Below are 24,184 nucleotides of genomic sequence, written 5' to 3'. Positions count from 1 at the left end.
TCTCACCTCATTGTGACTTCTGCCTCCCACGATCAAGCAATTCTCCCTGCCTCAGCTTCTCGAGTAGCTGGGATTACAGGCACCATCACACCCAGATAACTTTTGTATTTTTTAGTACAGATGGTGTTTCACCATGTTGGTCAGGCTGGTCTCGAACTCCTGACCTCAGGTTATCCGCCTGCCTTGGCCTCCCAAAGTGCTGGGATTACAGGCATGAGCCACCGCACCTGGCCATTAATTCAGTTTTGATTCATTCCTTCACTCATTCGTTCATTCCTTTGTAATTTCATTATCCATTCATTTGTAATTTCATTATTCATTCATTCATTTGTAATTTCTCTTGGTATACAGATTTGAGGTATGGAGGCCACTAAATTTTTCCTTCAGAGCCTCCACACTGCTTATGGCGCAGTTCACACTTCCCACCATTTTGACATCACACACCACTAGCTCATAATCACCACCCCATTTTCTCTGTGGCAACCTGAGAGGCTAAATGCAGAACAGTAGTTACAGACAGCCTTCAAACCCACTATGACAATTCGATGAAACTGCATCAAATGCTTCAGAACAGGAGCCAGCAAACTGTGGCAGGTGAGGCCAGATCCGGTCTGCCACTCGTTTTGTGAATCAAGTTTTATTGGAACACAGCCACACCGACTCATTTATGTATTGTCTGTGGCTTCTTTTGTACTGCAGTGGTAGAATTAAACAGTTGCAACAGAAACATACAGCCTTCAAGGCCTCAAACATTTAGTATTTATATTCAGAAAGTTTCCCAACTCTTGCTTAGAGTTTACAGAACACTTGAGCTTACATTAACTGTAAAAGCCACAGCAGCCTCATGAGAAGGTATCCTCCCTGTTTCACCTGTAAAGAATACGACACTGGGCCGGGCACGGTGGCTCCCAACACTTTGGGAGGCCGAGGCAGGTGGATCACCTCAGGTCAGGAGTTTGAGACCAGCCTGACCAACATGGTGAAACCCCACCTCTACTAAAAATACAAAAAAAAAAAAAAATTAGCTGGGCATGGTGGTGGATACCTGTAATCCCAGCTACTCAGGGAGCTGAGGCAAGAGAATTACTTGAACCTGGGAGGCAGAGGTTGCAGTGAGCCAAGATCATGCCATTGCACTCCAGCCTGGGCAACAAAGTGAGACTCCATCTCAAAAAAAAAAAAAAAAAAAGAAGAAGAAGAAGAAGAAGAAGAATACGAGACTGGCAGAAATTAAGTAGGTCATGAGGGGGCAGACCCAGGAAACAACCCAAGTCCTATCACTTAAATTCCACAAACGCTTCTTCTATCATTTATTCTGTACAGGTAATTAATGGTTTTCAAAGTCTTTTCACACACCTTAATTCTCTTGACATTTCTAATAATCCCATGAATAAAGTCAACTGAGTTACAGAGAGGGTAAGTAAAGTCTCTAAATGCTCACAGCTTTTAAGTGGTAGAGCTGGCATCAGAAACCAGGTCTCTAGCAAAAATATGTTTTAAATCTCCTGTTCTTTCTACATCTCATTGCCAGTATCTTAATGCAAATTATAGTCCAGTCCAGCTCAGAACGCTCTCAGCACCTCAGCTATTCTCTAGTTAAAGTTAATACAGAGATCTTTTTTTTTTAATTCGGACTATTTGTCAAAAGAAAACAAAATTAAGCTGAGAAAAGGAAGGAAATAGTAGGAGGGAAAGGGAGAGCCTGAAAGCAGAATTTTAAATACGATTAGAGTAAATATATATACCTTCTCTTCAAAGCAAGTAAGAAGGAAGGAGTGGAAAAGTGGCACTGAATTTCTTCTGTCCTGGGACGCCCACCAGCACAGATGTAAAATCCTTCCCCAGCTACTTCCAGCCAAATTAAGAAAGAGTGCTGCGCCATTGTTTGCTAACTTTCTCAAGGCAATGTTTGTCTTTTGCAAGAACCAGGAAGGTTCACACTGGGACCAGAAAGAGGGATATTAAGCGCATTTTTTAAAGCTATCTTTTTAATAAACTGTATCCATAATATCTAAGCAATTCACACTATTCCCCCACAGACTCTATGTTTCCACTCCACTGGCCCAATGGCTCAATAAAGTCACATCTTTCTGTTATTAATAAGGCAGTTCACCTCAGGTACTTCTTTAATTTCCTGTGTTTTTTTTCTCCAACGCAAAGTTAATTTACTTTATCCCTTATCCCAAGAATGATAACAGGGTTTCTATAAAAGTGAACATTCATGATCAAAGGGAAGTTTGTATTATAAACAAATTATTACAACTGGGCTCCCTTTGAAATATTTTAACTTAATTAAGCTCAAACACTTTTGGCAAAGGTTTAAAAACTTGAGAGTAATTGAAGAGCCATTTCAGTTTGGCTGGATTTTTCTTTTAACGTTGGAGTAGAGGGAGGGTAGTTTACATGGTTATAGCCTACAATGTTGCGCTGATATTGTTCTGTAGTTGCTACCTTTTTAAAACAAAAGATATTAAACAAAATTGAATTTGGGGATGATGGAATTGTTACATAGCTTGATGACAGTGGTAGTCTATATGACTGTGTACATTTGTCAAAACACATAGAACTGTACACTTTTAAAAGACCTGAATTTTACTGTGTGTAAATCATACCTCTATAAACCTTACTTTAAAAAGTTGAATTGGGACTACTCAGCTGAGTTGAAAATATTCTCACAACAGTTTTTGCAGTATTGTCTAAAGTGACCAAAACAAAGAAAAAAATAACTGGAATAATGAGAAAGAAAAAAAAACTAAAAAAAAACCATAAATGCTGATCAGTAAGGAATTTGACTGATTTTTTAAATGACTAAAATCTATATCTACATTGACCTGGAAGACTCTGTAAAATACTAGTAAATGGGGTTGGGGGGGTTGTGGGGGAAAGCAAGTTGCAGAATAATGTGTTGGTAAGTGATAATACCAAAAACCAAAGAAGTGGTACAATCTCATTTAATAAATCAATAGAAAAAAATCTTGGTAAGATTAAAAGTAACTAATATTTATTGACTACTACAATGTACCATGCATGATTTTAAGCAATTAACAAGTATTGCCCTATGAAGTAGGTACTACAGAGCCATCTGAGTCTTGGGGCCAGATATGTTTTGTAAGTCAGATGCTTTGAATTTTAGAAAGTAATATAGTGCTGTATTAGTTATCTATTGCTATAACAAAATGCCCAAAACTTAGCAGCTTAAAATAACAACAAAAAAAAAAATGTGTTATCTCACAGTTCCTAAGGGTCAGGAATCTGGACAAGGCTTAGCAGCTTAGCTAGCTGCCTCCATCTCAAGAGTTCTTGACCTTGGTTACAGTCAGGATGCCACCGAGGGCTGTGGTCTCATCTGAAGGCTTGACTGGGGCTGGGAGCATCTGCTTTCAATCTCACTGAGCTGTAGCTCACCTTAATTCTTCACCACTTGAACTTTTCTACAGAGTTACCTCAGAATATGGCAGCCAGCTTCCCCCAGGGCAAGCAATTCAAGAGAGGATGAGAGAAGGCATCCAAGATGGAAATTACATCCCATCTAATCTAATCTTCAAAGTGCCATTCCATCACTTCTGCCATATTCTGTTCATTGGGAGAAAGCCAACACGTCCAGCCCACATTCACAGGGAGAGTTATGTACAAGGGCATAAATACCAGGAAGAGGGGATCATCAGGGGTCATCTTGGAGGCTGCTTACCCCAGAAGCACTTACCATGGATTATCTAATCCTGCAGTGGGGTCTGGAATAGCAAAAGCATATCAAAAACATTACTATTTCTGCATTAAAAGATCTGAACATTCTCACTAGCTGCCATAAATAATGACTATAAATAGCCTTATGTCAGTTTAGGCAGGTTTTGCTTCCAAATGAGTTATAAAAAACTTGATTTTCAGAGATTTTTAGGTTTCAAAAGTATGAAAAAAGATTGGAGATCTATATTATTATCCCTCACTCTCAGGTGAGGGATCTATATTATTATCCCTCACTCTCAGATCTATATTATTATCCCTCACAGGTGCCAGGGCACAGAGAGGTTAAATGTGTGTATATATGCTGTGTGTCTTTGTATGGGCACAGGCAACAATAGAGACCCACATACATTAAGCTCTTAACACTGGTGTTCCCATATCATTGGAAGTGGAAGGACAGAGGTTTCTATACATGTCTTCATGAAGTATTACAAAATCATGCAGTAGCCCTCTTTGTAATTGTTACATTAATAAAATAAATTAATATTGAAGGGTTAAGAGGTATTTCTGCCATAAGACAAGCAGTTTACACTTATGTTACAAGAGCCAAAGACTGCACACAGAGTAATGTTCGCTTCTAACATGCAGGATTGTTTGAACCTTGTGATATCATAAAATGGAAAAAAAGAGTAAGAATAACAAAAAAAATAAGAGAAACAAAAGTGTGGTAAATTAGAGGCATTTCCTCAGCTTACATATGGTTGGGAGTAGTCAAGACAGGATAGAAATGAGCCTGCTGTTTTATAAAACACCAAAGAATGTGTTGGGGTGTAGTGGGGGAAGAATTCTGATTTGATATGATTTTCATGTGAGTTAACGAAAAACACTGCATCATTTATAGGTTGGCCGGCCTTAATTAGAACACAAATAGTGGTTAAACTGAAACTTTACTTCTGCCTTTTAAGCTATTCTCTCTCTTCTGGTTTGCACTGATTCTTAATCGGAATTTTGAATATGTATTAAATATTATAGGAAGGAGGGAGTTAGTCTTTTATTTCAGATTTTACTTTTTTATGACCTGTTTAAACAGATAAAAACTGACTTTCATAACTGCAAGCGATATTAGCTACAGTGAATGGCCCTACTTCTGATTCTGTATATGTTTAACAAATTAAGCATTTCGCCTTTATGATTAAAGGTAAAGTGCTTAGCCAGGCACGCCAAGAAATTCACACAATCTCCTTTAAGGGACACTGATAAGCCAAATGTCACTGGCTTCTATTGTAATACTGGAACTTTAATGTAACACCTCAATTCCAAATACATTCCCTTCAGACGGTGAAGTGGCTTTGAGACTGTGACATGGCAGACATCTTTTTTCAAAGCACATTTTCGGGGCCCGGATAGAAAAGGAAATTTGCAGGAATGCCAACAGGGCAGCCAAGGCTGTCTTGTCATGCCTCAGCCTGCCACGAGGTGGCGATAAGCCCCAATGGCAACTACATATTTTTTATTAATAAGCAAAATGGGCATTCTCTTAAATTTGTGATATGACTATTGTAGGCCTCAAGGAACTCATTCATTCTACCACCCAAGAACCACCTTTTTCCCCGAGAGAAAAGTATTCCTGAGTGGATTTGCTTTAGCAATGTATTTTTAAGGCATAATGAGGGATGATACTAATAATAAGAGCCAACAGTTTACGCACTTTAGATGGTACAGTGTGGGTGTAAAGATCAACCACCCAACTAGGTTCAACTCCCAACTCTGCTACTTAATGGCTGTGGTGTCTTGGGCAAATTATTTGTCCTCTCTGTGTCTTAGTTTCCTCATCTATAAAACATACAATAACAGAACCTAACTCAGAAGGTTGATGGAAGGCAGTAAAGTCCTTGGAATACCGCATGGCACATAGCAAACATTTCTTAAGAGGTAACTATCATCCCTATATGCACCCTGAGAACGGGTCCTTTTCTAGCTATTACAGTGCATCCTGCCAAGAACCCTGAGAGTAAGGACCAGCATTAGACCCATTTAACAGATGAGGAAGCCAAAGCTAAATAAGTGAAATGAATTACCCAGGGTCCAAGTCTATGGTAGAGCTAAAATGTGAAATCATATCTACCCAACTCTAAATCGTGTTCTTAACCACTATAATATATCCTACAGGCCCAATATTACAAGCAATAAAAATCAAGAACTGCAGAATTCAAACTGAGAGAATAGCAATCGCACTCCTCTCCTCCCTCCAATAAAATGGGTCTTCGTCTCTCAAACATAATTCTATTTCCCTTCCTTTACATGGTTTAGCTCCCCTAAATTAAATTTTTGCCCTAACATGTATTCCTGAAACCCACAGGAGGTTATCTATAACCTACAATAATCTAAATCTTTAAAAATTTCTGAGATACAGTTTTGAGATGAATTTAAGAATCTCCCACTAAAACAAGGTTAGATTATTTAAAAGAAAAGAAAAGATGATTCCACAATTCTGCACAAGATAAAAATAGAATTCCAAGTCCTCTATCCAAAAAAACTGCACCACCTTCCAACGGCTGGGTTTTTTTTCCTCCTGTCAGTCCTTGAAATGACCTTGGTTTAATTACCTGCATCTCAATGAGTGAATCTACATAGAAAGTGAAGGTTAATTAATGAAGGATCGTTTCTTTCTCTAAGCCCACCAGGCAGTGGCAGACAGCAAGTCTTGTCCACGCAGTATTATCCTATACCTCATTAGAAATGGTCAGATTGATGTACTCGCTTTGGACCAGGCGAAAGAAAGAAAATAGTTTACTAATGATGGCCACTTGCAGTGAGCGGTCACAAAGCTTCCCACCTGGCACCTCTAACCTTGAATGACACTGCCCCTGAATTCACAGACTCCAAAATGTTAGTCCCAGGTAGAAATGCAGAATCAATTCTAATGAGGTTCAGACACTTGTATAGCAGCTGCAGTATAGTCCCACAACTCCTATATTATTATTCTCTTAACATCCCTTGTGTTTATATTATTTTTAAAAAATATATTTGTTCTAGAACAGTTGTTCTAGAATAATTTGTCAATCTCAGCATTGATATTTGAGCCCGATGGTTCTTTGTTGTTGGGGGCACCCAGTGCACCGTAGGATGTGTAGCAGCATCCCTAGCCTCTACCCACTAGTTGCAATGGCCAGAGATTTCTCCAGACATTGCCAAATGTCCCCCAAAAGGCATAATTGATCCACATGGGAACCATTGGTCTAGGAAGAAATGAAATTTTTACAGTTTGTTTTAGTTTTTCATGTTGAAATAATTTCAGACTTAGAGGGAAAAAAGTTGCAAAACTAGTATACCTGTACACTCTTCACCCAGATTCCAGATTCCCAAAATGCTTCCATTTCACATAACTATAGTCCAATTATTAAAAAGCAGGAAATTAACATAAATATAATACTGTTCAGTAATTTACAGATGTTACTCAAATATAACCAAATGCCCATCAATGTCATTTCCGGTCTAAGACTCAATCCAGGATCCAAACCAAGACCCAACCCAGGACCCAAACCAAGACTCAACCAGGGATCCAAACCAAGACCCAACCCAGGATCAAAACCAACACCCAACCCAGGATCCACACCAAGACCCCACCCAGGATCCAAACCAAGACCCAACCCAGGATCAAAACCAACACCCAACCCAGGATCCACACCAAGACCCCACCCAGGACCCAAACCAAGACCCAACCCAGGACCTAAACCAAGACCCAACCCAGGACCCAAACCAAGACCCAACCCAGGACCTAAACCAAGACCCAACCCAGGACCTAAACCAAGACCCAACCCAGGACCCAAACCAAGACCCAACCCAGGACCTAAACCAAGACCCAACCCAGGACCTAAACCAAGACCCAACCCAGGATCCAAACCAAGACCCCACCCAGGATTCAAAACACATCCACGCCAGGATTGTGTGCAGTTGTCATGCCTCCTTAGTCTCCTCCAATCTGTGACAGATTCTCAGTCTTCCTTTGTCTCTCAGGACCTCAACATGATCAAAGAGCACTGACCAGCTACTTTGTAAAATATCTCTCAGTTTATGTTTGTCTGATGTTTACTCATGATTAGCCTGAAGTCAACAATTTTTGACAGTGGTGCTGCGCCTTCTCAGTGCCTCATATCAGGGGTGTTTAACGTACTATTAACTTTGGTCTCTTGGTGAAAGCAGTGTCAGCCTCTTCTCCACTGTAAAGGTATTATTTCTTCCTTTGTACTAAATAGTGCCTTGTGGGGAGATTCTTTTAGACTATGAGACTATGCAAATATCCTGTTTCTCACCTTAATTTTACCCACTAATTTTAGTATTCACTGATGATCCTTGCCTGCAATAATAATTACTGTGGTGTTGGCCAAATGGTGATTTCCTATTTCTGTCATTCAGAATTTATAATTGGAATTCCACTGTAAGGAATAGCTGGTTTTTCTCTCCCCATCTTAAAGTTATTTTTAAAGGAAGTTGTATCTCACTACCATAAATGAAAAACCAGAATTAAAACAATTTTATGATAAATAATAACAGTAAAAAATGAATTCCATGAAAAAAATTCCAATTTCTAACTGGCTATTATAGCCTTTAAAACTCCCGATCTGAAGTCTCATTTCTCTTTGTTAAAAGGAGAAAAAGCAATAGAAAAGCATTTAAGAAAACCTACTAGAATAAAACTGAACTTCTCCTTGACATATAATCAGAAGGACTGAAAGACATTTAGAAATGGAATCACTATGCAATTCAATAATATTTGGCGTTGGACCTAAATATCACCTAAAATCTTCTCAATTTACTCCAGTGGTGTGTGACCTGCCTTTCGGGAAAACTAGCTAGCTTCTGCCATTTCCAGATGAAGTAACTGAGGTCCACAGAAGGTAAGTTACCTGTTTGATAGTCATTGATAATGGATTTTTTCTGCAAGGAACAGTAGTGACTCAAAGAAGCCTAAGAGGCAAGTGCTGGGGGTGAAGTGCGTTGGTAGGTGGAGATTTGTTATCAGCATGGTAGTGTGTCTCAGAAAACCCAATGGTAAGATTGCAGCCAGACGAGGGAGGAACTCGAATCTGGAAAAGAACTGTGACCAGGGCCTCTGCCTGTCATTTCTGCTTTTCTCTGTGCATCTGTTTTATTTCTCTTTCCCTGTATCCCTCTCTCCCTTCTATATCTCATAGCTGTCTAAGCTTCTCAGTTCACATAGCAAAATATGGCAACCACAGGACAACCAAGTCACCACACCATACTCAGAATTCTCATCAGGTCTCCCTGGGTCCCAAAGCTAAACTCCTGAAAAGGAGAATCAGATTGGCCCAACTTAGGCCAGGAGAACACCCTTGATCCAATCAGCTACGATGAAGGAGCAGCATCACTTAATTCAAACATTCCTCAACAGGAACAGCAAAGCAAGTATGTGTATCCAAAGGGCATGAAAACTGGTTTCTCAATCACCAGTCCAGTTTCTTAAAATATTTTCCCAGCATCAGTCACTGGTATATCAGCCACCTACATACCACCTATCCTAATTTTTCTTTATACTTTTTTCTTTGACCTGAATCAAACAAAAGCATTGAGTCAGGAAACTTATGACGGTGTGACCATAAATAGGAAAATCCAATTTTTTTTCTAATACTCATTAAAATACATACATATTACTAAAACCAAGAATGCACATCCTGGTACTGGATAAAAGCTCCAATGTTACACATCCCCTGCTTCTGTGAATGCTCGGCACTCTATCCTTTGGAGTCTCTGTCCTCTGTTTATTACGTCCCCTGGAGCCAAAACATTCCATTTTCAAATCATTCCATTTTCAATCCATCCTGGCCTTATTCTTCCTAAAATTAAATTTTTCTGACTTGAAGAGTTGCACATCGTTGAAAAATTGACTTTTGATGTTTCTTTGAGCTCTTCACACCAACTATTTTTTTTTTTTTTTTAAATAAACCCTGCTCCGTTTTTTACTTGTTTTTACTGGTGTTGCCTCCAAGTCCTTAAGGCAGCGGGAGGGGGGGTTCTTAAGGGTGGATTTGGTGTATGTTTTCAGCTTCAGTTTTAAAGGTCCATGCAGATAATTACCTAATACGTACTTTGGAAGGTCCAAAGTTCTGAGGATAAATGAGAAGACCTTGAGCTTGCCCTCAAGGAGGAGCCCTCAGGATCCTGAGCAGGGACAGAAACCAAAGTAGACGGTCACAGGGAGCACGGTGAGTGCTCCGCAGAGGTCCAACTGCCCCACTCCCCGCCAGGGAGTGAAAGCAAAGGGGCACTTAGTCCATCCGAGAAATCTGGGCAGGCTTCATGGAGGACAGGGCACCCAAGCTGAACTGAAGGAACTGCAGAAGGCTGGAAAAACCAAGATGAGAAGAGAGCACCCTAAAGAGGAAAGATCTGTCTGTGTGAAATAAAACAGGAAAGAACCGCGCAGCCAAGGGAGCAGCTGGTGCTGCCAGAGGATCGATTCAAGGGCGAAGTGAAGTGGGGTGAGGCTGGAGATGTCTCCAGGCTCAGCTCGAAAGCTATACTGGAAGAGATATCTTTAAATTTAAATTAAAAAAAAAAAAATCAACACGGCACCTAGAGGCCAGGAGAGGAGACCCGGGAATAAAGAACGGGAAGAGGATTCTCAAAACCTGTGCTCAGAAACACTGGTCCTCATGATGTTCACTGATGTCACCAAATATGTTTGGGAAACACTAGACTAGTTTTTTTTCTTTTTCTTTCTTTTTTTTTTGAGATGGAGTTTCGCTCGTGTTGCCCAAGCTGGAGTGCAATCGTGCAATCTCGGCTCACTGCAACCTCCACCTCCTCCCAGGTTCAAGCGATTCTCCTGCCTCAGCCTCCTGAGTAGCTGAGATTACAGACGCCTGCCACCATGCCTGGCTAATTTTTGTATTTTTAGTAGAGACAGGGTTTCACCATGTTAGCCAGGCTGGTCTCAAACTCCTGATCTCAGGTGATCCGCCTACCTCTGCCTCCCAAAGTGCTGGGATTACAGGCGTGAGCCACTGCACCTGGCCAACTAGATTTTTTTCTAATGCCACGAATGCAGGACTTCTCAGAGCCCAAGACATGGACACACCCTGTGAATGTCTAAGTGCGGGTAAAGCTTTTCCCAGACTCTCAAGCCCTCGCTGCTCAGAGTGCACTCAGAGGCAGCTGCGATAGGCTCACCTGGGAAACAGTCGGTAAGAAATGCAGAATCTGCATTTTCATCAGATCCCCAGGTGATTCCTGTGGATACGAACGTGAAGGGAGCAGGCACTGGCCTCCATCATGTTAAAATGCAGATTCAAATGTCACTGGTCTGGGATGAGGCCTGAGAATCTGTATTTCTAACTTTGCATAACAAGATTCTAAGCCATAGACACTTTGGTTTAAAGACAATCTCTGGTGACGAATGTTCTGCAAGAAGAGTCAACCCTCTTGGAAAAGTGGAAGACATCACCCAACTATCAGCAATCTATTCCCTGACAATTTTGCATTTGGAAACAAAGAGAATTACAAGGAATCCATGTTAGTCTCTGCTGAAAAGACGCTGTAGTTTAGTTGGAAAACTAATACTTAATGACGAGAAATAACTCATGAACAATAAAATTACATATTATATTTTTTTTTCAGCAAGTCTTTATTGAGCTTCTACTACGGGCTATCTCTATTTGATGGCTGGGAGAAAGCATTGAAATAAATGATCAAAGCCCAGCCCGCACTATTTTTACATTCTAGAAAGGGCATGGGGGGCATTGTATAAATAAACAAGTAAATACACAGGTGTTACGGAGAAAGAGAGAGCAATGTGAAGGAGACAGGACATGTTTGTGAGAGGGGGGAAAGGGTTGCCCCATAGGTAGGCGGGTCTGGGCAGGCCTCAGTGTCAAGGTGACATTTGAGCAGAGACTTAGAGGCATGGGCAGAAGGAGAGATGTGGCTCTCCGAAGGGAAACCATTTAAGTCAGAGGAAACAGCAAACACAAAAGTCTTAAAGCTGTAGCAGGGCTGGAATGTTCACAGAAGGTTCACATAAACCCTAAGAGGTTTCCATAGTTGGGACAGAGTGTGTGAGGGGAAGACGGAGACACGGGATGGTAGGAGCAGTTGGGGGCATGGGATGCAAACCACGTAGGCCCTTATCGGCCACTGGAGGACTTTGACTTTTCCATGGCTTGACAAACAGAGGGCACTGGGGAGTTTTGAGCAGAGAAGTGACTTCATTTCAAAAGGCTTCCTTTGGATGCTACACGGAAGTTGAGTGCAAGGGCCAGTGGTAGAAACAGAATGCCCGTTTCAACTGCTACAAACAAACCAGGTAAGCAATCAAGGCAAGGTGGCTTCTGGTGGTGTCAGTGGAGATGGTAAAAGGCGACTGGAGTCTGAATATATTTTGAAGGTGGCACCAACAATATTTCAGAAGATTAGATATGGGGCATGAGAGAAGGCACAAAGTCAAAGCTATATGTAAGGTCTGTGACATGGGCAGTAAAATGGATGGAGTTTGCAGTTTCTGAAATGGGAAAAGACTTCGGGAGCTGTGAGGTAGGAGGCTGGAAATTAAAGGCTCTGTTTTGGACACATTAAGTTTGCAGTGTTAATGAGATACATCCCCGTGGAAATATGGAGAGGGCAGTTGGAGAAACAGGCTGAGGTTCAGGAGAAGGATCCAGGGCTGGATATATTGAGTACTATAGACTTAAAGTGTTAGTTCATTACCTGGATAGAGTAGGAATTCACTAAATGGGCATGAATGTCATGGCTTAGGCCAGCAGAAATATTTGCTTAACATTGGGAAAGAACTGGGCCTTCACACCCTCTAATGGTGGGTAAATAACATTTCCACATGAGAAGAAAAGCACTTTTTCTTGTTCCAAGTGATCTGTAAAATAAGTTAGGGTGGTTTCACTTAGCTTGTTTTCTATCTCCAAGATAACATTAATAAACAAATTTGAAATCACATAAGTATGAACATAAATTATTTACAGTGTGCTCAAAGAGCTCAGAAGGGCTTTGTAAGGTAAATAATTTATAAACTCATAGAAAGAGTTTCTTTTTTCACTAATTAAGGGTGAAAATTTTACCAATAAATCATGAGAGGTTTCGGGAAGTACGTGGAATGGAGATCAATTCAGTACAACAAACATTTACTGAAAACCTCCTATGTGCCAAGCCCTTGGCTGAACGGGGTGATTGAGGAGCTGTATGAGGGGTTTCTGCTTCAAGGAGCTGCCTGTGCAGTGGGAGACTGGCATCCTTGGGGTTAAGTGCACACACCGCTATAGACATTGGTGCGGCTCAACAATGAATTCTGACGCTCTGCTTGGCAGGTACGTGGTACGATGGTAACCCCTGCCCACTCCAAGGGAAGGCATGGCCATGTGGTTTGCGTTAGCCAATGAAATGTAAACAAAAGTTACAGGTGTTCCTTCCAGGTGGAAGCTTTAAGAGGCGTTGAGTGATTTACCATATTCTGGTCCTCTGTTGCAGTGATGAGGGTCACTGTTGAAGTGCTGCTTCTTTCAACTTAGGTACATGGGTGACTGCTATCAGCAGAGTGTTTCCCCCACTCCACCTAGATAGCCTGCTGCATTTATGGCACAACCAAGAAATAAGCTTTAGTGTGTTAAGGCACTGATACTTGGGGTCGTTAGTTACTGCTGCTTCCTAGCCCATCCTGAAGGATATCCATCCTATGTTGATAAAGGGTATGTCCTTTGTGAACTTCCACCTTCCAGATGCCCCATGGATCCTCCATTCTTTGAGTCTTTAGTTATCTATCTCTGTTTTAAAATCTAATGTCTTCCCTGACTGGGCTGGGTTTTCCAAATATTTTATCTATATTCATTTATAGAAACAAAGTCATAGACGCAAGACATCATTTGAATACTTTCTTCCACTCCTCAATTTATTTAAAAGCTCTATTTTCTAACTAAAAACCACCTTTTTTAAATCTCCACTTGTCCTTCAACTTTCATCACCTGTAGGTTTTTCTTGTTCATATCATATTTGTCACCACAAGCAAATTTGTAGTTGTTTTGTTATTGTTGTTGTTACTTTCACAAGCATTTCCAGGTATATGAGAGGAATAAGGTCAAGGATCATGTAAAATCTGGATTCGAGTTGACAAAGGGGCTCCCCTTCTGCATCCTGACCTCATTTTAATATATTAAAATTAAACCTTAGCTAAAGTCATAAATGACTCTTCCTTAAGGGCATTCGAGGGCCAAAACTTAGTGAAACTAGGAAGGAACATACTGTTTTAATGTGTCTTGTTGCCAGCCATCTTTCTAGTGCTTAGAAAATGCCTAAATAAATATTGTAGACACTAAGTAAATATTGTAGAAGGAAAGAAGAAAGAAAGGGAGGGAGCGTGGAAGGGAGGGACTGGAATGCAGACCGGTGCATGCAAAGACAGAGGTAAGCATTAGTCAAGAGTGTGCTATGAACACCCAGAGCAGGTGCAGGGGTTGCAGAGGGTGAGGTACAATGTATGATGGCTTCTTAGAGAACACATGAAAAGAAAAGCCAAAAGATACTTTTCCTAACAGCCCTGAGAAAGTTTCACCATTATTAATTTCAGACCATAAGAATTTCTATACAGGTCAGCAGTTGTTCTAATGGTTTGGCAATCTACTCTGGATCAAGGGCAAATGCTACCTATAGCAAAGGTATGGGGTGTTTCCTTAAGAGCAACGAAGTGCCATTTCAACTGTTCTGCTAGGTTGACTTGGGAAAGGTCAAGGCAAAGAGGAAAAATGCTTATAGTTGTGGAGGGGTCAAGATGTGGGGTGGGTGGAGTTCATGGAGGGCTTGAGCCTGCCTCCACCACATAAAATCCATTATTCTTCCTCAAAAGTCACCACAAATAAGCAGTAGTAAAGCATCTCTGTTTTCATTAATTGACATTTTCTCGATCTTAAGAAAATGTGATGAAAAGCAACCTTTCCAAATAGCTGTTTATATTGATCTGCAATGCAACCTAAATTCTTTGTTCTATCAATGTAAATTCAGCTTTGAAACAAATGCCATCACCACCACCAGGTTGCTCTCTCTCAGTATCTCTTGTTCTGAATTTTGGAGCAGACCCTGATTTATAGTGGAATACTAATTTCCAGCATCAGCACCAATCAACACAGTGGTCACATCCTCAGAGCCCCTCCTCCAACACCAACCCTGACATGGGAGCTGGTATTGTTATATCCTGTGTTTCGCTGCAGGTCTGGAGATGGTAGAAGTCCACTCTGTCTTTATTAAGATTAGTATTTCACTGCAAGGATAGAAAACCCAAAATAACAGTGGGTGATGTTTCCTAAGTCTGGCACTAGGAGGCCCAAGTTGACATGGTGGACAGAGGGGCAGGGTTCCAGGCTCCCTCTGCCTTGTTGCTTCCCCATGTACAGCTCCCATCCCTATGATCACCTCATAGTCCAAAATTACTGCTGGAGTACCATACATTATATCGACATTCCAGCCATCAGAAAGGAAGAGCCAGAGACAAAAAAGCACCCACGACCTCCTTTTGAACATATTTCCCGGAAGCTGTCACTTCCTCTTAAGACTAACTGAATGAGAACTTAGATTCATGGTCTCACTTATGAACAGGAGAGATGGGAAAAATTGCTTTGTTTGGGGCTGCCATGTGCCGCTTAACAAGCAAAGGTCAATCACGGGGAATACGCAGGGAATAACACTGGGGGATAATTGGCGCTTCCACTCACTTCAATATGGTTTATGCCAAATTTTAATTTGTCTTACCCTGCTTCTTCTTAAGTGCTAAGAAAAATAATGAGATATATAAAGTTTTCTGAAACCATGAAACCGAATTCATTTACCTTTATAATTTTCTATTAATCTACCACCAGAATTCATTTTGCATTTAATTCCAGCCTCTAACACTTTAATACCATCTCTTTAGTCTTTACACATTAGTGGTCTCACTCATGTCAGACTTTTTCATCTCCTTTATGTTCATTTATTTTAACTTTTAGTAGTCTTCTGGCCAATCCTTTATCCTTTTTATTACAAGAGCATGAAATTTTATAATCCCCTAGAGCTTTGTTAGTCAGCTGCTACAAGGTTCTTAACCTTCACTAATTTATTCCCTCATTTTTGACTTTCAGATCTGAAGCATGCCTTAATATTTTGTTTTTGAATATGAAAGTAACTTTTATTAAGTAGGTTTATTGCATTAATAGATTTTTATTTCAGTTTTTACAGTTATATGTAAGTTCCCTGCTAGTTACGCTGCAGATCATTTTAATAACAATTTATAATGCTATGTAATATAATTTATATTTTAATACAATAAAAATGTACATAATATAATAAAGCAAGAGTAATTTTATAAAACTTTACCTGGAAATCATTTCAAGTAAGCACGTATTTTTTGAACTCCCAAACAAACCATTTTGTTGATATTTATTATAATAGAAACTCCCTAAACAATAATAGCTTCTCTTTTTAAGGAAAAAAATATAAGGACAGTGCCTCTTAAAATACCACACATGTTTTGATTTTTTATTTGCCTCATCCTTTCTCCTCACTGTTTTGATTTCTCAAAGGCAGAGAGGGAATTGTATTTCCTTCATCATACAATTACATGAATGATCAATACCCGACTGTGAAAATTCCTAATTCAGGTTACAACAGCAAGAACAATCATGTCGGCATTAACTGAGATATATATGTGACAATAAAATAATACTAATAATTATAAAACACTCTCGTGAAAATCTGGCAAGGAAATATAGAAAGACTGATAAAAATGCAAATGTTAGGCATATATTTGCACACCAAGGGAAGGAAAAACCGAGGCATGAACTTGAGGACTTTAAAACCTCCGGGCTTGAAAGTAAGAATGATAACAAGGAAAAAACTGTTCATCAGAGAATTGGACTCTGACAGTATTTCTCTTCAGGCAAGAACCTAAGTACCTATATCAGTTAGCATGTGTTGCATAACAAATCTCCCTCAAAATTCGGTGGTTTAAAACATTAACTACTATTTAGTTCATGTGTCTGCAAACTGGCAATTGGGGTTGGGAGATGCTGCTTATCATGGCCAGGGTTGTCTGACCTTGACTGAGACTCACTAGTGAGTTTGTGATTGGTTTCTGGATTAGCTGGGAGGCTGGGTGGCTGTTGGCTTGGGTGCCTCAGCTCTCTTCTACACAGTCCCTCATCCTCCAGCAGGCTAGTTCTGGCTCATTCAAATGGTGGCAGAGATCCAAGAGCTGCAGGAGGACAAGCCTGGCATGTCCTGCATGCATGAGTGAGTCTCAAGCTTCTGCTCCAGTGATGTTTGCTAATGTCTCATTGTCCAAAGTTGGTTGTTCCCAACTCAGATGCAAGGATGGGGAAATAGACTCCACTTCTTTATAGAAAGAGTGAACAATTGTGGGCATTTTATAATCTACCATATCACCCCCAGGATATTCATGATATTTTCTATTAAATCCTGAATTCCCATGGTCCATCTGAATATTTCATTCACTCAATTCATGAGTGTTTACTTTGTGCCAAGCCCTATTTTAGAAGTAGTGAATAAATGAAAACTCTGGCCTCATGAAGCTTGCATTCTAGTGTGGTCCCCTATTTCCCAAATTGATATTCTTTCTGCCCCAAGCCAATGTCTCTGCCTCCTAAATCTGTGAACAGACCTTTGATATCCCTTCCTTTTTCTTCAGACAATACATTCTTCTTTTCTCTTTTAGGAACCTCCCCTTCTAGCTCCTGGGGGACTGTCAAACATGAAATGTCCCTTGCTGGTCACACATCTGATCATGACATCCAATCTGGCCAATCAGAATACCTCACCCTGGACATAGGGAATGCTCCAGTGTTGGACAAATGAGCCAGGCAGGACCAAGCAAAGACATTCTTGGGAACTAATAGAAGGCTGTTTAAGAAAATCTGGGATCTCTACCTATAGAAACAATGTAAGCTAGCAATGCCAATAACCTTAGACACTCCATGAAAATAAATCAACTGGAGGAAGTGAGAATAAAACAATAAAGAGAAACAAAGTTTTGGTGATGTCATTTGAACTCCTGGAAACGGCCATGTCTGGAGCTACATCCACTGTTGCTCTTGTTATACAAGTCAATTACTTATCAAATTTGAATTGGATTTTTGTCATCCACAACCAAATAAGTTGTGAGTAATATAATCTCCCAGCACTGAACACTGCTGTTCCAACCTCCCAAAGCCAGCGAGAGCCCCTGGAAACCCTGTGTGCTATATGCAGAGTATCACGAAATACATGATACATAATTTTACCATACATACAAAGAGCAACCCATTCAGCAGAAAATAACTACATGACACATGTACCATGTAGCAACCATAAATGCACCTTTTTAAAAAAATTATCAAACTAAATAAGGTCTGTCATTTCCAATTTTTTATTAATAATCATTTGATTCTTGTTTATCCACCGGTCACCTATAGCTGGTACTCACAGACAGGCTCAAGAAAAATGTACGGGGAGGAAAATAAAATGAACAAAATTCTATCTGGTGGGTTATTTTTGCCTACAAAGTCAAAAGAGATTAGCTTCTGCCCAGGTCATAGAAAATCCCAGTGATCCTTTGGACCACAGACTGAGAACCTTTTTCTAAGGTAATATTAGAGATTACATTAAATTAATCAATCTGATATTACAAATGGAAAATTCTACTCTTCTCTAGCTACCTTCCCAAGGAAGACTTAGGAATTCAAATGCCACCCTTTAGGAAGTATATTCCCCAAATTATTACCCAATCCAGGCTTTCCCAAATGTGTCTTATAAATCATTACTTACACCACGTACATACACACACACACACACATACACACACACACAGAGTTCTGGGTTCAAGTTACGCAAAATCTCTTCATCTTCTCGAAGAGAAACTGCACCTATCAATATAGTAAAGGCTCTGGGGAGGGGTCTCTTTAACTTCATTTGAACCAGCACTTCCTTAACTTATTAGATCACAGAACACCCTTTTAAAAAATCATGTCATGCCTGTTAATATTCATGAGCCCAGTTGTTCATGAAGTACATACTAATCTATCATCTACAATAGGGGTCTGCAAACTGTTCTCTGGTAAAGGGCCAGAGAATAAAGTTTAGGCTTTGTGGGCCATGCAGTCTTTGTCACAACTAATCAACTTCGCCACTGTAGTGAGAAGGCGGCTGTAGAGTGCATGTAAACAAATAAGCGTGGCTGTGTTCCAATAAAACTTTATTGATAAGAACAGATGGAGGACTAGATTTGGCCTTGTGGCATAGTTTGCTGGCCTCTGTCTATACCAACAGGGGATTTCAAGCCTAGGACAGAAGAGTAGAGAAGACGAGGGACTTAGAGTCAGTCGTCTATGTTGGAGGCCCAACTCCATGCGCAAGGCTCCAGAGCCTCAAGCAAGTTACTAAAATTCTCAAAGCCTCCGTCCCATAGCTGTGAAATGAGGATTACATGTACAATTTTACACCAACTGAACTTACATGTCTACACGACTTCTCTGAGTGAAGGGTGTGAGTGTGTGTATAAGAGAGAGACAGAATATGTATAATTCAAGAAAGGGTTCAATTCAACACATGGGCCATCATAGGTCAAAACAAAGTGGAATAGTGAAAAGATTCATAAACCAAACTAATGCAGCAAACATAGCACTCAGATCCAAGGATGATAGGTAACAAAAGCATTTTAGCCTCATGAGAATTTTCGCAATTTGAGGACAGCGTTCAGGGCTTCCATAGTGCATGGAGCCAGGTTTGAGCCAATCTTACGGAGCTCCCAAGGGCCACAGAAAACTAGCTAACATCGTGTTTCCATAAACCTATCAGGAACTATGCTTAGATTTATATGGGATCTACGGAGAAAAAAGAGAAATGCCTTCCAACTCACTTACAAACACATATTTTCACTATTTAATTTTCAGCCAGAGCCTCTGATTACCAAGTAGACCAGAAAGATTCTATTTTCCTTTTATCAGTGGAATAAAACGGACATCAAGCCAAGAACAGAGTTAAGCTATTAACTGCACTGTGGCTCTAAGTTGGATTTTTTTAATGCCAATATTTGCTTTCATAAACTTTTCTTTACTCTCATCCTGGCAAAATTATCTTTTTATTTTGCCACACTAACTGTGTTCATGTTTTCCATTTTTACTACATTATGTAGATAGATCTTCTCTTCCACTCATTCTATTTTTTGCATGCAGAAATGATGGAAGGAAAGAGATAAGGAAACACTCAAATCCCTCTAGAATTCCCCTTTTGCTCCATAGGGACCTAACATTTAACATGATTAATTTTTTTTAAAAAAAAAAAAGAAGAAGAAGAAGAAATGAACATTTCTTTGTCAGGGAGAAGCTTTTAGTCATCCTGACACCAGGCTTTCACGCAGCAAAAATATTACTAATACTATTTTCTCTCTGAAGTGCATTTGTTATCAATATGCACTTAAACTGGTGATCAAGTCTTGCTAGGAGAGACACCTGCTCTGCATTTTCTATCTGTTTAATACCTTAGGGATACATCACTTAATAATTTAGTGCTAAACCATTTAGCATTTTATCCCATCATCCCTTATATTACACACAGGATTTCAGTAATGTCTGATAAAATTATGTGTTAGCTGCCTTATGTGTGTGTAAAACTTAATAAGTCTTCTTTCCCCCCTCAAGTTTAATAACTGATTTTCTTACATTTATGGATGTGAAATTTTATTGCTCATGGATATAGTTTGAACCTAAATCTTCATATCTTATAAATTGATTTTTAGTTTCCTTTTTGACCTTATGAATTTCAATCAGACATTGACCTCTTGTTGCTCATGAATCTGACTGATTTAATGCCTTATAACAATAATAGTGGAGAAAAGCATTATCATAAGAGCCCACAGGGTTTGCAGAAACCCATAACTAGATCTCGAAGGCCTTGAGCAATAATAATTCTTGACCTAAGACCATTCTCTAAAGCCAGCATTCTTTACTGTACTGGGATAGCCCATCCTTGTTACAGACTAACCAGGGTAAGCGACGGGAAAGTCCCCAGAGGAGATTGGTTAAAACTGTTTCAAAGACACAACGTTGAATGTAAACCAGTAATGGGAAAGATGCAAAAAAGCTAATTTTATCTCAATTGTATTGTGAATGAAAAGAAAAGAGAAATAATATACGAGAGCTGTCTTTTGGGGGGGCAGGGAAGCATTTTAAGTATGTTAGCTGGAGAAAAAAATGAAAAATTAATATTAATTGCCTTTACAGACTGTATTGTTACTCCTCTTTCTTGTATTGTGACTGCTGAGTCTATGGTATAAATGGAAGAGTTGAAGGATTGTTCCTTTGTTTCCTGGCTGTGCTAATTTAATTTAATTGGTTTACTGAATAACTGGGTGTTGATGTTCATTGTTCCTTATTAAGAAAGACTCTTAAACCAAAAGCAAAAGCAGCTCCTTTTAACTTGTTCTTTCTTTTTTTGTGAACACAAGAGTCCAACTTTTTACTGCACAGCAATCAACATTTCTCAAAAGATAAACAGCTAAAACCTGGGCTTACCCAAGGGCTTTCCCTCCATGATTCATTCTCTCAAAAAATCTAAAAAATCCCTAAATTTCTACAATATCATGCTGGCATTGAAATGCTTGACTTAAACTGAAATTACCTGGGGGAGAGAATAAATTTTTTCTGCTGAGAACTGAAGTTGATGTCCTATTTAACACAGTTGCTTTGTAGGTAAGTGCTTAAAAAGAAAAGGAAAGCAGGCCTTCAAAAATCCTCCTCTGAATGAATTCCACTTCAAGTCCCACGTAGAGTTCAACTATTGAGAGTCCAAAGTACCTAAAACACAATACTCATATCCCATTTCAACCAACCATAATGCAAGAGACTCAGAACCATAGCCATTGGTTCTGTTCCCCAATATTTCAATTTCGCTTCCTTCCAAACATCTGATAGGATGAATACTTTCCTGCCACCTGGAAACTAAGTGTGCCCATTTGACTGCTTTGACCAGTGAAATGTGAGCAAACGCATTTAAAGGGCAGCACACAAGGTACAGCATCCTCTTCTCCAGCCCGTACGAGTGAGGAAGCACCCACTGATTGAGAGGCGTAATGCAGAGTGATGAAATGCTGCCTTGAATACACCCATGTAACAAACCTGCACATGTACCCCCAACTCTAAAATAAAAGTTGGAATTTAAAAAAAAAAAAAAAAAAAAAAGTCATGCAAACCATGGAAGACTTTATATGAGCAAGAAATAAATGTTGTTTTAAGCCAATGAGATCTTAGGGCTATTTTTTTACCACAACATAAGGAAAACTCATGTGTCTGATTCATCTATCTTTTTTAACTTTATTTTTGGGAGATTTCCTGTGGATGAGGAAATTAAGGAATGAAATATGTAAAACTGAAGCAAAGTAGAGCCCCTGATCCCAAAGAGCAACCCTATCAATGAGAAATCATTACATCTTAAAGATGTAACCTGGGGCCAGGCACGGCGGCTCGCACCTGTAATCCCAGCACTTTGGGAGGCCAAGGCAAGTGGATCACTTGAGGTCAGGAGTTCAAAACCAGCCTGGCCAACATGGCGAAACCCCATCTCTACTAAAAATACAAAAAAGTTAGCCAGGGGTGGTAGTGGGTGCCTGTAATCCCATCCCAGCTACTCAGGAGGCTGAGGCAGAAGAATCACTTGAACCCAGGAGGTGGAGGTTGCAGTAAGTGGAGATCACACCACTACACTCTAGCCTAGGCAACAGAGCAAGACTCCATCTCAAAAAAAAAAAAAAAAAAAAAAAAGGTGTAACCTGGGTGTCACATCTTTAAGCTAATGCATTGCCACAAAAGAATCCTACTGTAGTAAAATACAAAGATAAATACACTTATTGATGAGCAGTCATTAATACATCAGAATGTCAGAACGTATTAGCAAATCTTGTATAAAAGAGTAAGTGTCCTAAGATATAAAGGGCAAAAGAAAGTATATTGTCTTTCAGTTCAGAAGTCAAGAAAACATATTTCTAAGAAAGCAAGAAGCCATCAAAAGAAAAATGAGTAGGAATGGCAAATGAAAGGTGAAGGAAATCATCATTTTATAAACCTAATTTTTGAGTTGTTTGACCAGTAATTTTTTTAGATTTTTTGTGGTGAATGCAGACTTAGAGTTACAATATGCCCACTAGAAGAGCTAAGAGCAGTCAATCATTCATTTATTCCTTGGACAAATATTTATTAAACAATCGCTGAGAAAAGCAAACTGTTTAGGAGGTTGGTGGCATGGCAGTTCGCCAATATTTGGCAAATTAGGCAAAGTCTCTGCATTCAGTGAGATTACAGTTTATCAGGCAAACCAAAAAACAAATAGATCACAGAAACGATTTGTCCTATGAAAGTACATAGAAAGGAGAACCTGAATTAATAGGCATAAGTAATAGCCTTTAACCCGAGGCCTGATGGACGAGTGATAGTGTTCTATGTGGATTAGCCAGGTTTCTTCAGATTGTAAGTCATAAGAAGCCAACTTGAAATTGTCTAAGCATTAAAAGGGAACGTATTGACTCAAAACTGGAAAAACTTGAAAAAAAACAAGTAAAACATTACGATGTCCAAAACATTACGAAGTCCAAAACATTACAATGGACTTACACAAATGAGTACATGCTGATTGATTCCATTTATGTGAAGTTCTAGAAGAAACTAAACTAATCTATGGTTGAAAAAAAAATTCAGGGCTGGGCATGGTGTCTCATGCCTGTAATCCCAGCACTTTAGGAGGCCAAGGCAGGTGGATCACTTGAGCCCAGGAGTTCGAGACCAGCCTAGGCAACATGGTAAAACCCCGTATCTATTTTTAAAAAATACAAAAACTAGCCAGGCATGGTGGCATGTGCCTGTAGTCCCAGCTACCCAGGAAGCTGAGGTGTGAGGATTCCTTGAGCCCAGGAGTTCAAGGTTGCAGTGAGCCATGATCATGCCACTACACTCCACCCTCAGCAACAGAGAAAGACACTATCTCAAAAAAAAAAAAAAAAAAAAATCAGAATAGTGAGTGGTGTCTCTAGGTAGAAATGAGGGCAAGAATTGATTGGGGAGGGGCAAGAGGAGACATTTGGAGCTGATGGCAATGTCCTCCATGTCTCCATAGTGGTTTGTGTTGAAAACTTGTCAAAAGTTTAGCCAGTGGTACACTTAAGATTTGTGCATTTTACTGTATGTAAAGTTTGCTCCTCAAAACCATAAACAAATATTGAATTATAGTTCATAAGATCCATGCTGAACTGCTTAGGAGTGAAGTTTACCAATGACTGCAGCTTCCTTGGAAATGCATACCAAAAAATAGGATGGATTGATTGATGGATAACAGAGGAGTGAACGGACAGGTAGTGGAAACGGTATGTGATAAAGCAAGTAGAACAAAAGTTAATGGTAGAATCTAGATAATGGAAATTCACATTTTTCAATTTCTCTGTAAAGTTGACTTTTTTTCATCATAAAATCTTTGTAAA

General features: G+C 39.7%; 2 long non-coding RNA genes across 2 annotated transcripts in view; one reads left to right on the top strand and one right to left on the bottom strand.

Annotated features, from left to right (window-relative positions):
- The window catches only part of LOC129052149 (uncharacterized), a 34,807-nt gene extending 34,424 nt beyond the window's left edge, over window positions 1-383 (bottom strand). The window contains exon 1 of the long non-coding RNA XR_008516994.1: window positions 7-383. This is a non-coding gene — a long non-coding RNA (uncharacterized LOC129052149). The remainder of the gene's footprint in view (window positions 1-6) is intronic.
- On the top strand, window positions 384-17,701 carry LOC129052148 (uncharacterized). The gene is made up of 3 exons (XR_008516993.1): window positions 384-594; window positions 8,504-8,579; window positions 17,402-17,701. It is a non-coding gene; the product is annotated as an uncharacterized LOC129052148 (long non-coding RNA).
- Window positions 17,702-24,184: the final 6,483 nt, after the last annotated feature.

The sequence above is a fragment of the Pongo abelii genome, chromosome 21 (genome assembly GCF_028885655.2).
Source record: "Pongo abelii isolate AG06213 chromosome 21, NHGRI_mPonAbe1-v2.0_pri, whole genome shotgun sequence".
Taxonomy (NCBI): Eukaryota; Metazoa; Chordata; class Mammalia; order Primates; family Hominidae; genus Pongo; species Pongo abelii.
This window is presented reverse-complemented; position numbering and strand designations above follow the sequence as displayed.